The sequence below is a fragment of the Sphaeramia orbicularis genome, chromosome 7, assembly GCF_902148855.1.
Source record: "Sphaeramia orbicularis chromosome 7, fSphaOr1.1, whole genome shotgun sequence".
NCBI classification, from domain to species: Eukaryota; Metazoa; Chordata; class Actinopteri; order Kurtiformes; family Apogonidae; genus Sphaeramia; species Sphaeramia orbicularis.
The window spans coordinates 51797244-51810824 of NC_043963.1; the positions used below are offsets into that span (position 1 = coordinate 51797244).

Below are 13581 nucleotides of genomic sequence, written 5' to 3' on the forward strand. Positions count from 1 at the left end.
GGAAACCTAAAATAAGGGGGTGAGCCTCAGACTGATAAACATGGAAGGACAGAGATTCAGAATGACCGTCGGCGAACCGGACAGTCACAGGTTGAGTGCGCTGGGTAATACGGCATATTAAGCGGTCATCTAGTGCTTTAGCCTCCAGTGGTCTTTCAAGGGGCATCAGACCGAGTCCCAGCTTCAAGGCGAGACTGATGTCCATTAGATTGGCGTCCGAACCGGAGTCTATTAACACGGGGTGCTGTAATGACAGGGAGGCAGAACTGAGAAGGATCATAGGTTGCAGACGAGAAGAGTCAGAAACACATACAGTTCGGCTAACTAATTTGTCCCCACCTGAGGCAGACTTGTTCTTACTGGGACAGTTTGCAACACGATGACCCTCCTGTCCACAGTAGAGACAGAGCCCGGCCACTAGACGGCGCTGATGTTCCTCCGCAGAGAGACGAGTGCGACCCAACTGCATGGCCTCCTCCTTAGGCCCGTCACCTGCTTCAGTTACCAGGAAAGGAAGTCTTGGTACCAGATTGCCTTCAACCACCTGGGATGAAGGACGGGTCCGCGAAGGTTCTACGATCCAAAATGTCATCTGGTCGGAGGTCTGGATGGCAGCCTCGATGACATCATCCAGGGTCCTTAACTCCTGACGAAGCGCCATCTCACATCCGATGGAACGGGTGAGACCTGACTGAAAAGCAGTTATTAGAGCTTTCTCGTTCCATTCAGACTCAACCGCCAGAGAACGAAACTCACAAACATATTGTCTAATAGAACGCTCCCCCTGCCTAAGTCTCATGAGCTGTAGAGCAGCCTGCTGACCCCGAACGGGATGATCATACACACGTTTAAGTTCGGCACATAAACTGGAAAAGGAGTGAGCCACTGGAGATTCCTTTTCCAATAAGGCGTTGAAATAACTTAGGGGGGGGCCTTCCAATAGACTAGCCACGTACGCTATTTTAGCAGAATCGTTGGAAAAGCGACGTGGCTGAGCCTCAAAAATTAACTGGATTTGCGTGAAAAAATTTCTACAAGTCTCTGGATTGCCTTCATACTTGTTTGGAGGAGGAATATTAGGTTTGTCCGGAGGCTGAACAGACGGAACAGGAGCCACAGGTTCGACCGACTGGGAAGAGGCGGAAGCCTGGGTACGGGTGAGCTTAGAGACCCGAAGAGCCAGCTGGGTCATCTGATCCACCATGGAGTGTAACACTACTTCATGCCCCCCCAGTCGTTGCCCCTGCAGACGGACAGCCTCCCTGACCTGGTCTAGGCTTGCTGGGTTCATTTCTGGCCAGTTCGTACTGTTAGAGCTGGTAGTACGTGGACTGAACCCAGATGCAAGACCCTCAGACAGGAATACAGTTAAAGGGAATTTATTAGATACAGTCAGTATAATTAGTTCACACAGGAAAGTACTGAATAAATCTTCAGCGGAGCTGCGCTGGGGAATCGTCACGGCTTCCAATTCCAAGTGAATCACTTTGCAGCCCAGGTCGGGAGCACACGAGGGGAACCCGACTAGGAGAAAGCAAAGGAGAGTCAGGGGACAGACCAGGTCATACACGGGAGGACAATCAGACAGGCAAATGTACATGGGGATAAGGCAGGCTCACGTACCGATAGTCCAGGCAGGGGGTCGAAAACAGGCTAGGGCACAAAGGCGGATGATCAGACAGGGGTCAGGCGAATACTCAGGTGTGGAGGACGAACCAGGTCGAAGTCAGACGAGCAGGCAGATGAGGAACAGGCAGAGTCGGAGGTCGAAGGGCAAAACGGGTCACAACAGGTAGACAGACAGACAGGATCCAAAACGCTGGTAAGTAATCACACCGAAACGGAGGAAAACGAACTAGCACAGAACAGGGGAAAACACAGGGTTTAAATACACAAGAGGGCGGGAAGACAATTGGACACAGGTGGAGACAATCAGGGAGGAGTCAGGTAATCAGAGCAGGTGGAAACAATCAGGGAAGGGAAGTAAAAACACCAGACATGACACATGAGGGAAACTTAACAAAATAAAACAGGAAACGACACACAAGACAGACAAACAAGTAAAAGTCTGGGGACTGATATGACAATAATATGCTTTTATTGAAAGTATATTAAAACAAAGCAAAACTAAAAAAAAATCATATTACATAACTAATTACTGCTCAAAAAATTATTTATTCATAAGTTAAAGAACATTCATTATATGAAAAAAAAAAAAAAAGCCCAGTAATGAGAAGAACTTTTATTTAAAATACTATTTGGATGACAACCATGACCAGCATGTTACTAGAGCAGCACAACATGAAAACAGCACACAATCATGAAAATGACAAACGATCCATGATAACTTGAGTCAAACCAGCATCAATAACCCCTTTTCAGTTTAAATACCAGGAAGATATAAACTTAAAACCCAAGCAAGGACTAAAGACTGAATTTGGAAAAAGTTAGGATATTGTAACATATATTTAACTTTTAAATTAAGTCCTAACATTTTTATACAAAGCTAATAGGGAAAAAAAAGGTGTACATGTCTGCTATTTTTGTCTAATAAAATAACTTTATGTTACATTGTGTGGTTTAATATTGCAACAACAATAATTTGGAATGCATTGTGCAGCCCTACATTTTAACAAGATCACAACAAAAGCGTTTTTTTACCTGACACATTCTTTACAGGAATGCTGGCAGAAGATTTAAACCCTGTGAGGGAGGATAGTGTCCTCAAAGAGCTCATTTTTCAGAGAGAGCAGACATGGTTTAAGGGTAGTATTGTCATCAAGGCAGATGAGGATTTTTTGAATGAATGTGAAGGTGTTCAATTGTATTTTTTGAATACTCAATGCCGAACACATAGATCAGGCCAAACAACATTAAAAATGCATCACGCAGAGTCACGTGGGTGCAGCATCCAAGATGGCCCCAAGTTAAGGGAGCTCCTGACCTGCACATGCAATTTTTGGATTATTAGGGTAAAAACGCATATATTTAAGTAATCTAACCTCCAATCTAACCCTGAGTACTTTAATTGCTCAAACAAAATATTTATGGTCAAGAAAAGGTTTAGAGGATATGGCAACATCGAAATATTTCAACAACTCTTCTTGCATGTCTACCCAGAAAAACCCAGCACATGAGGATGACCAAGCTGAGGCTGACGCACCCCTAACATCCTTAAATACACCGGAAAGTTTTGAAAAGCTGTTTGTGGAAATTTCAAAGATGAATGACATGCTGCAGAGCATTGCAACTGACGTCTCGTACATTAAACAAGGAACAGTGGAGCTGAACAGTGGAAAAATACAGTGACGGCTATGCAGGAAAGGCTGGACGAAGCTGAGACACGTATTGGACACCTGGAGGAGATGTCGGAGCAGCTGCCGAATGATAAGGGGAGTAAGGATAAACCGATGGAAGCCCTGTGGAACCGAGTACAAGCCCTTAAAAATCAGAGTCGGCGAAATAATGTGAGGTTGGTGGGACTAAAGGAAACCTTCGGTACCAATGGGACGTTGCTTGACTGTGTTTGAAAGATTCTTGTGGAGGGACTAGGTGTTGAAACTGAAACTGGTGGAGAGTTGGAGATCGAGAGGGTGCATAGGCAAATGGCACCGATGCCAGATCAGTCCCCAAGGCCGGTGCTGATCCGCTTTCTGAGGCAACTGGCGAGGGATAAGGTGGCTGGAGGTGGAAGATCTGGTGGACTGGTGTGGGGAGAATAACCTGTGCATAAATGTGGGGAAGACAAAGGAGCTGGTCATGGATTTTAGGAGGAAGAGCCATCCCCATCCCCTCTGACTATCAATGGAGCAACTGTGGAAATGGTCCACAGTTACAAGTACCTTGGAGTCCATATTTCCAGGGTCTTCAAGTGGACAACAAACACCTCTGTCATAGTAAAGAAGACCTACCAACATCTGTACTTCCTCCAGAAGCTGAAGCAGCCCGGCCTCAACACCTCAGTGCTGGCAGCTTTCTACAGGTGTGTGGTGGAGAGTACTCTCGCCCACTCCATCACCACCTGGTATGGGAACTGCTCCACCACTGACAGGAAGGTGCTGCAAAGGGTGGTGAATAGTGCACAGAAGATCACCCGCAGCAGTCTTCCTTCCATGGAGGAGCTGTACATCAGTAGGTGCAGGAGCAGCACGGCCCGCATAATGGGGGACCCCACCCACCCTGCTCATGGACTGTTTGACCCCTCCCCTCAGGGAAGAGGCTGCGGAGCATTAAAGCCAGAACCACCAGGCTCAAATGCAGCTTCTTCCCACAGGCTGTCAGACTGGTGAACTCCATGAAAAACTGATGCACTACTGTTGATCCTGCTGCTGCTGAAATACACTGCTGTTTTTATTCTGGTTTGACATGCTGCTAATTTTTTTTAATCCTGCACTGTAGTATTTATTTATTTATTTATGTATATGTATTAATTATTATTTTTTAGGTTTTTACTGTTATTATCAGATTTTATTATTATTATCTTTAATATAGAATTAATTTTATAGGATTTTACCATGTACATTGGTGGACCTGAGTACTGATTTCGTTTCATGTATACACTACATGTAATGACAATAAAGTGAACCTTGAACCTTGATCAAAGCAGCCAAGGAAAAGAGAGGATTCGTTTGGGAAAAATGCCACCTATCTGTGTTCCTGGACATGTCTAGAGAACTGGCGCAAAAGAGGAAAGCGTTTACACCGGTGAAGTGCAAACTACATGATCTTGACATTAGATATACCCTGGCTTTCCCCGCAATGCTACACTTCAAATGGAGAGGAAAAAACATGAGTTGCAGCACTGTAGAAGCCGCAGAGAAAGTCGTTAATGACCAATGATATGGAGGAACTATGGACTGGGATGAATGGAGTAAGGTGAGCTAATGTGTACATTCAATGTAAGACTATGTGATTTGTATGGAACTGAATGGGCCTCTGTGCAGGCCAATGAGAGGCTTCTCTTAACATGGAACGGTTACAATGGGAGCGGCGTTAACCCCACAGACCATGTGTGACTTTTTTTTTTTTCTTTTCTCTTTCTTTTCTTTTTTCTTTTTTCAACAATGAAGAGCATTCATCACGCGGGCACTGGCTGAGTTATAACAGCCGGACACTTTTGGTTTCATCTTTATGGGCAAGTGCAGTTTGCATTGTAATACTGTGGTTTTGTTGGATGTGCTATAAAACAGGCAGGTACATGGTAGCAAGTGAGTATTATATGCAAGTAAAAAATGATAACTTTCTTCATTACAAATGGCTAGAGACAGACATTTAAAGACTTATATCATCTCCCTCCATTTTTTCAATATAAGGGAAAAAAAACATGTCTAGTAGACCAGTTAAGTTTATTTCTTGGAACATAAATGGATGTAGTAGTCCTATTAAAAGGAGGAAGATACTATCTTTTTTGAAAAATAATCAGGCAGATGTTTTTATACAAGAAACCCACATGCAAGGTGTGGAGGCAGAGAAATTTAAATTGGGATGGGTGGGACTTGTATTTCATAGCTCATTCTCAAACAAACGTAATGGTATTTTGATTCTGGTTCACAAAAATGTGAGTTTTATTTTGTTAAAGTAAACTAAAGATGCAGAGGGAAGGATTGTCTGTGTTGAAGCAGTAATAGAGGGAATGCCTCTTGTATTATGTAACATATGGACCTAATAAGGGAGACCCCAATTTTTTCCATGAGGTAAATAAAATATTAGGAGACACTGAGGGTGAAATTGTTCTAGCTAACTTTAATGAAGTCATGGATCCAGTGTTGGATAGAAGTCACCAAACATCTATGGAAACAAATCCGTGTCATCAGATTTATAGCTGAAGAAAAGTTTGGAACACATGTAAAAAAAAAAAAAAAAAAAGAGGTTGTAAAAATAATTTGTGCAAGTGTAGACCATATTTGTATCATTGGGAATGTTTTGTTCACATGTATAACTAAATCTGATAGAGGCACAACTCTGCCATCCTTAAGTGCAACGCTGAAGTTACAAGTTTCAAAACTGAAGTTACGAGTTACGAAACTGAAGTTACGGATCACCAAATACAAGTTACGAATTACGAGTTTTGGCCTTGTTCTGATGTCCGAGCGAATAACCAATCAGAGCGTTATTCACTGACCTGCCAATCAACATTACCCCACCTATATGCAAATTTCTACCCAATCAAATAGTAGCTGCAAATTTCCCTGCACACACTTGAATATCAAATATAAACTTGGCGGCACTAAGGTACCGAGAAAAAGGGGGCGTTCCCGTGTATCGCATATTTTTTTAAAAAAAGGGCTTGAACTCGTCCATTCGATCCCCTCAGTTCAACAAGCACGACACCAACACTATAACCATTAGCCTAGGACAACATTTATAGCCTAATAATAAGATCATCTAGGCCTATTATTGATCAATCACAGCCTCGTTGGTTAGATTATTTCCTTTATATTTCTCATCACAATCTTACGGAGCCCGGGAAGGGACATGAAGAAAAAAAAAAGTATAACGCAATAGTTCAAAAGTATTGCGTTATAATGCAATAGTTTTTGCATTGGGATCTGCATTCTGGATTTGGATTTTGGATTTGGATTTTTCTGCCAGGATTGGGGTAATGTTATTTCTTTGTTTATTTACTAAAGAAAAATAAAGGGGGAAAAAAAGAAGGGAAAAAAAGGAAGGAAGAAGGACTTGTATGTGCAGAACTTTGGTCCCCAGTCCCAGTGCCAATAAAGCTGAGCAAAATTCCAAGTTGCATCGATCAATTAAAACTATTTACAGAAGTAAAAAAAAAAAAAAAAAAAAAGAATAGAAAAAAGGATTGAAAATAGCAAACAGAAAAGAGATTAAATGCCTATATTAAGGCCTAGTAGTTATTTAGGCTCTCGCAAAAATGCACAAGTCACTCAGTCTCTAACAGTACAACTTACTCAGCTAACATCTGCAGCTTGTGTGATTGTATTGGCTATTGGTCAACAGACAGAAAAGAAATTAAAATAAACACTAGCTAACAGCACCCATGAGCTAGGCCTCTGAATCCTAAACTTACAAAACACCGAATGATGTAGCAACACATAAACCCACATACACAATGATTCTAACTCCATATGCCGGTACTTTAAAATATAGAATGACAATGCTTTACGCTGATGACTGTACCCACTAAAACATGGTATGATTGGCACTTGGACAACCTTCTCTTAACATTTCAGCAGTGGATATCAACCAGTGGTGTAGTCTACGTGATACGCAGGTATACGCCGTATACCCCCTACAAAAGGTCCCAAATTTCCGTATAACCACTGAAATTGCGCAAAGATACGTATCGGCACAGTTTTGTGACATAACTTTCACTTTACCGTTCATAAATTCCACTTCTCTGTGGCACAAAGCAGACACTTTTGGACCATATGGGCTTCCGTCAAGCGTACCGTTACCTGACGTTTACTTCTAAGGAAGCAGTCCAACTGTACGGCAGGAACAACTGGTCTAACACTAGTCAGTGAAGGATTGTGTTGAAAAAATGAAAAGAAAAGAAAACTGCTGCTTCGGGGGACAGTCCAGCTGTGCTGTGCCTACTGCTAATGCTAGTATTACTGTAAGAGAGCCTGCTGACTGCAGAGGCCACAACAGCTTTACCTGATGGCCCAGAAGGACAGACTGATGACGACACCGTCCTACCTGGTAAGTGTAAATATATATGCTATTATAAAAATAGTAATTGTAATAATTGCAAGTGATTGGCACATTGAATTATATCGAACACTAGCTAACTGGTGGTTTGGTTGAATTTAATGAGGTGCAGCTGCTGCTGCTGCTCTGTGTGTGTGTGTGTGTGTGTGTGTGTGTGTGTGTGTGTGTGTGTGCGTGCGTGCGTGCGTGCGCATGTGCATGCTGTAGATGAGAACTGGACCTGTCCATCCTTGTGTACTCAGAGTCAGACAAGGGAATTCAAAAACAGACATCCTTGGTTAGAGTGGAGAAATGGAAAGTTTGTTAAATATTAGACAACAGATAAAGCTGGTAGAAACCATGTAAATGTACAAAGTTAATGCTATATTCAAATGTTAATATAGTTCATTCATAAAATTGTTAATACAAATTAAATTAATTCATTGGATTAGATCCAGCGGTGCCACAGGGACACATTTCCTGTTCAATAGTCTCTGTGTTTAAACTAAATAACTGATCTCCATGTTTAATACATGTATGAATAGGTCTGAGTACGTACTTTCACATGACCTGTTGCAATTTACAGAAAGAAAATTCGGGGTAAAAATACTTAAAATTACTGAGAGTGACAGAGGGACTCAAAATTAATATATATATTTTCACCTTTCACAAATGCATGTACAAAACATGCTGGTCTCATATGAAATGGATCCTAAATGAATCACAGGGCCTTAGCTATGACGGTGAAGTACATTTGTAATCAATATTGGATAAAAATATTGAAATGATAAGTTTTTAATGAACGCTAGTATGTTGTGACACAGGGACAGCAATTTGTACCTTTGTTCAGTAGTCAGAGTAAAAGACTTTACTTTAACTAAAGTAGTACAAATGTGCTAATAAACTTTTATTTACGTACATATTCCAACTGTAGTGATATATACAGATAATAGCAGAGCATATTTGACTAATAATTGGACTGGGCCGAACCTTTCTCTATTATTGTACTGTTGAATTGTTAGTTCCTTCAGATTCACATACTTAAAATATCACTGACACAAGCAAGGACAAATATTATTGAAGTTAATAGTGCATTAACATATTTTAGTCCTTTTTAGGTTAATTTAATATTGATTATCTCTTTCTTTTTTTCTACAAGTGATAATGAAATTTTGTAAACAGTTCAAAAAAAATAGAGTTCTTAACTTAAAAATGAGCCTATTTGAGAAATGATAGGTGAAACTTCAATTTATGACACTGATGTTCACTTTCGCTTGATCTGGCTCCATTGGCATCTTAACGGTCCATAATTAAGACACCATGTACACCATTAAATGACTGATATGTTAGATAATATAATAACATAATTCGAGCCCTTGAAAGTGTAATGAGACTAGTACAAAGGCTGAACCCAAATGCAAGACCAGAACACAGATGACCAATTGAGAGTGTTTATTAAACACAATCGCAGTAGGAAAAACACAGCACAGAATAGTTAACACGTCTGAGAAGGCGTGTGATTCTGGACTCTTCGTCCGGGCTGTAAGCGGGGAATACGGATGGTCAGCACGGCCGAGCCGGAGGATTCCCGTCAACACCCCGACTAGGGCAAAACAGAGGATAGTCAAAAAACAAGCCAGGTCATACACAGGAGGGCAATTCAGGAGGCAACGGGACATGAGGGATAGGCTACTCACGGTCAAAGTCCAGGCGAGGGTCGAAACACAAGGTAACACGTTGGAGGCTGAGGTAAACAGGGAACAGGCAGAATCAGAAGTCGGATGTACGAACCAGGTCAGAACCAGATGAGCAGGCAGACGAGGAACAGGCAGAATCGGTGGTCGGAAGGCAAAACGGGTCAAAACGGGTCAAAATGGGCAGACAGACTGACAGGTATCCAAAAACGCTGGTAAGTGAACACACAAAGGTAGAACACAAACTGGCAAAGGAACAGGGGAAAACACAGGGTTTAAATACACAAGAGGGCGGGAAGACAATTGGACACAGGTGGAGACAATCAGGGAGGAGTCAGGTAATTAGGAGCAGGTGAAACAATCAAGGAGGGGAAGTAAAGACACCAGACATGACACATGAGGGAAACTTAACAAAATAAAACAGGAAATGACAGACAAAACAGAAAAGACAGACAAATCCAGACAGTCTGGGAGCAGACATGACAGAAAGAGTGGCATTTTTGCCTCCTTTTGTTTATTTTTCATGCATTTTCTTAGCCATGGCTGAAGATTGTAAACAGTTCACTAATAGGTTTTGACCCTGTTCAGCAGGTCTTAATGCTAACATAGATACAAAAAAGTCAACTTGTGTTATACCTAAAGTTAATTACTGATGTTTTTGTTTACCTCCAGGTTTTTGTTTACCTCCAGGTTATATTATTTATTCATTCATTTTTCTTGACTTGAAACATCTTTGTCTTTTCTTGTCACGGGCTGTTGAATAGTTTATTGAAGTCCAGTTGCTAATGACAGTTACACATCTTGTCTTGCTTACAATACATTTACATTTAGATAATACATAACCTGTCTTTCATGATCTCACTTATGTGTGGAACAGTGGCAATTTCTCATAGACTGCAAGGGAAGCCTGGCTTCCCCTAAAATTATGAAAATCAAATGGTTAAATATGTACGGTTGTGTTGACATTTTATTAACTACGAATGTGTTAGAACATGTTCATCTCAAAGATGAGTTCGTTCAGAATCAGCTTTATCACAAATCAGCGGACTCGATGTTGTTCACTTCTCATACATTCCCATTACGCTGTTTTCTCATTTGTTCTCTGCTCAGTGCATTTGCCCGTAGACACCGGGCGTCTCTGGGCTTCAATGGGACTGAGTGGAACAGTTTTTTTCATTGCCTCAAAACTGGACAGTAATTGGATAAATGCTACGATGTTGTCCCACCCCTGGACGCCGGGCGTCTCTGGGGGTGAATGGAGCTGTGGGCGGAGCTCGACTGGGCTGGATGCCAGAATCCCACGTGCTGATTGGAGGATCAGTCAAAAGGCTGAATCCCGTTTGACTGACAGCTAGTTTGAGATCTACTCCTTCACAGACACAGTTCAGTTTAATACCGTCACACATTCTGCTGTGAAAGAGAGAGAGAAACCACTACGAAATTACTCGTTCATTTCTTGCACTGTAAATAAAACACACTCATTGGACTTCCTTGTTTCAATTTAACATAATTTCAGTGTTTTCTTGTTTCAGTTACATAATTTAATCATTTCTTGTTTGAGTTTAATATCGTTTTGTAGATAGTTAAATCAATCAAACTGTCGGCTAGGTCGGAGTGAAAGGAACATCTCTTGTTTAAAAAGGCTGAAGTCTTACACTCACAACACAATGGGCCAAGGCAATCTAAGCAGCCCAGCTCTGCTGGACATTCAGAGGACACTGGTCCAGTCCCTGGAAAAGACGCCTACTTGGTACGATAAGGTCACTGACCACTTTCTTAAAAAGGAACGGAGAGCCGAATTTATGTTTAAATTACTTGACAATTTTTTTTTTTTTTTTTTTTTTTGATGTAAGCCAACAATGAGCTTCCCCTGTCTGAAAGATGAGCAGCTGCCACTGGTGTGGCTGTATACTTTATGCATTAATGGTGGTTCTTCTGTGGGGCCGTTTTGGAGCAGCTGCTGCTCTGGGAGGGGTGCTGTGGTACAGATGTTGCTCTAGGACGGGGGTGTATGAGGCTGGGAGGGGAAAAATCAGAGTATACCCACTAGAATAAACTAGACTACACCACTGATATCAACACCTCAGCTTAACGATAAAATATTCTGCCTTCTTTGTTGATAGAGATATTATCTAAATCTTTATCTTGCAAATCACTATATTAAAGGTAAACATACAGACGGACTTTACTGACCCCAGGGGGATATATAGTTTCTTAGTTCAGATAAAGAAAAGAAAAAATGAGTTTTTTTGTTGTTGTTTTTTTTTTGAGGTGCTGTGGGCATAAAGGATCTTCTATAGCTCTCAGTCCTGCATCTTAATGAGGTTAGATGCCCACTGCAGTTGCTCTGCTGATTTGTCAAGATGAGATGTAGAGGGTGATCTGGATTTTTCAGGATGCCCTCCACCTTACTCAGTGTGCATCTCTCCACCACGGTCTCTCTCCAAAAGCAGAACCACTTTTTCTCACTAGTTTGTCCAGTGGTTTTGGGTCTTGTTGTTATGTTACCTCCAATTCCTATTTCCAGGTAGGTATGTGCAAATAAAAACATAATTATTTACATTTTACAAAGAGATCTTGTGGAATCTCACACTGTACTTTTAATATACAGAACGCTGCAGAGACATTCCACCCACAGTACAGTCCTTTGATTGAAGGGCTGTTACTTACCTTACTGGCCTGGCCTTACTGGCCAATTAGTCTCATTTAAGTCATGCAGAAAGTGGTCTCTCATGTCCTTGGGCATAGAGTTGTCAGTTTCTACTATTAATCGCATATTAAAGACTATAATTGTGCACACAGGGGCTCTCAGATAGACAACGCTAAACTCCACTCAGAAAACTATTGTTAATGCTGTTGCATAGTAGCATGTGCTTTCTCTGTTCTAATGCTTTAATTCATATACTTGTTTTTTTTGTTCGTTTTTTTCAAAAAGGCAATGACATGACATCAAATGACATTTGAAAGACACATCTTAAAGAAAGGTCCTTTGATAGGATATAACTTGTGAAAGAATTTTAAGAACACTGATTGTGTCATGTCTCCTTCAGAATCATGTCATTTGCTGTGGTGTTGCTACATTCTTAGGTTCACTTCTTGTTTTATTTTGTATTATTTACCTTGTCCCTTATGCCAGATTTACACTTCCTCCTGATGTGTTTCCCACCTGGAGTCAACTACATCCCACCTCAAAGCATTCCAGATAATCCATGTTGAACATAATCAACAAATATGGAGGTCTCTATATGTCAGCTCTGCGATGAACTGGCAACATGTCCAGGGTGTACCCCGCCTTCGCTCATAAGTAGCTGGGATACGCTCCAGCGACCCCTGCAACCCTGGTGGGGATAAAGCGGGTTCAGATAATGAATGAATGAATGAATGAATGAATGGAGGACCGCAGATCTAAGCTCCTATTTGCCTTCTTACTGAAGAGGCTTTTTGACTGTCAAGAGCACAGTATTCTCATGTACACACACCAGATGGAAGAGGCCAAATGACAGATGAGCTACTTATGCATTGTGAAATTTTTTTTCATTGCAAAATTGCACTCTGTGTGCCGCCATTGTTGTGTTGACATCCCATTGTAGTTCATGGTGAGGTCGTGGTAGTTCAATCTGGCCCCACTTTGCAACTAGGACCTCCAGCTCCAGCGTGCCAATCCATTTTACCAAATTGGATGTCTAAAACTTCCTACCTCCCAGTACTTTGGAACACGCCATGATGCTCAGGCAATCCAGTCTGTTTTGTTCTTGTGTAAATTTCTGGCTTCATTAATTTATGAGTGTGTTTTTAAAATTTATTGTTCTGCCTTCCCAGTTCTCCTTCTGGAATAAAGATCTTATTGACATTTGAAAGCTGTTTGGAGTCATACTCTTGAGTCCTGTGTACATTTCTTGTCGGACTGGACATTTGTGTCTTTTTAGCTTGCCGGCTGACAGGCCATAAGCTATTGTCATCATGTGGCATCCGGCGTCGTCATCGTCTGTCGTCGTCGTCGGTCGTCGTCGTCTGTCGTCCGCTACAAAAATTTCAGTCGTCTTCTTCTCCGAAACTACAATTCCAATTGACTTCAAACTTGGTATACAGCTTCTTTATGATGATGTCAACAAAAGTTAGTGAAATTATTTGGATCCTGATCTCATTCTGGATTTGGTGCGACTTTGAAAAATTTCCCCATTATAAGAGATAGGAAGTGGATCAATGAAATAACTCAGTAAATATAAAT

General features: G+C 41.4%; 1 long non-coding RNA gene across 1 annotated transcript; it reads left to right on the top strand.

Annotated features, from left to right (window-relative positions):
* Nucleotides 1–2803: 2803 nt before the first annotated feature.
* LOC115423210 (uncharacterized) lies at nucleotides 2804–12735 on the top strand. The gene is made up of 3 exons (XR_003935926.1): nucleotides 2804–2816; nucleotides 5602–5611; nucleotides 12591–12735. It is a non-coding gene; the product is annotated as an uncharacterized LOC115423210 (long non-coding RNA).
* Nucleotides 12736–13581: the final 846 nt, after the last annotated feature.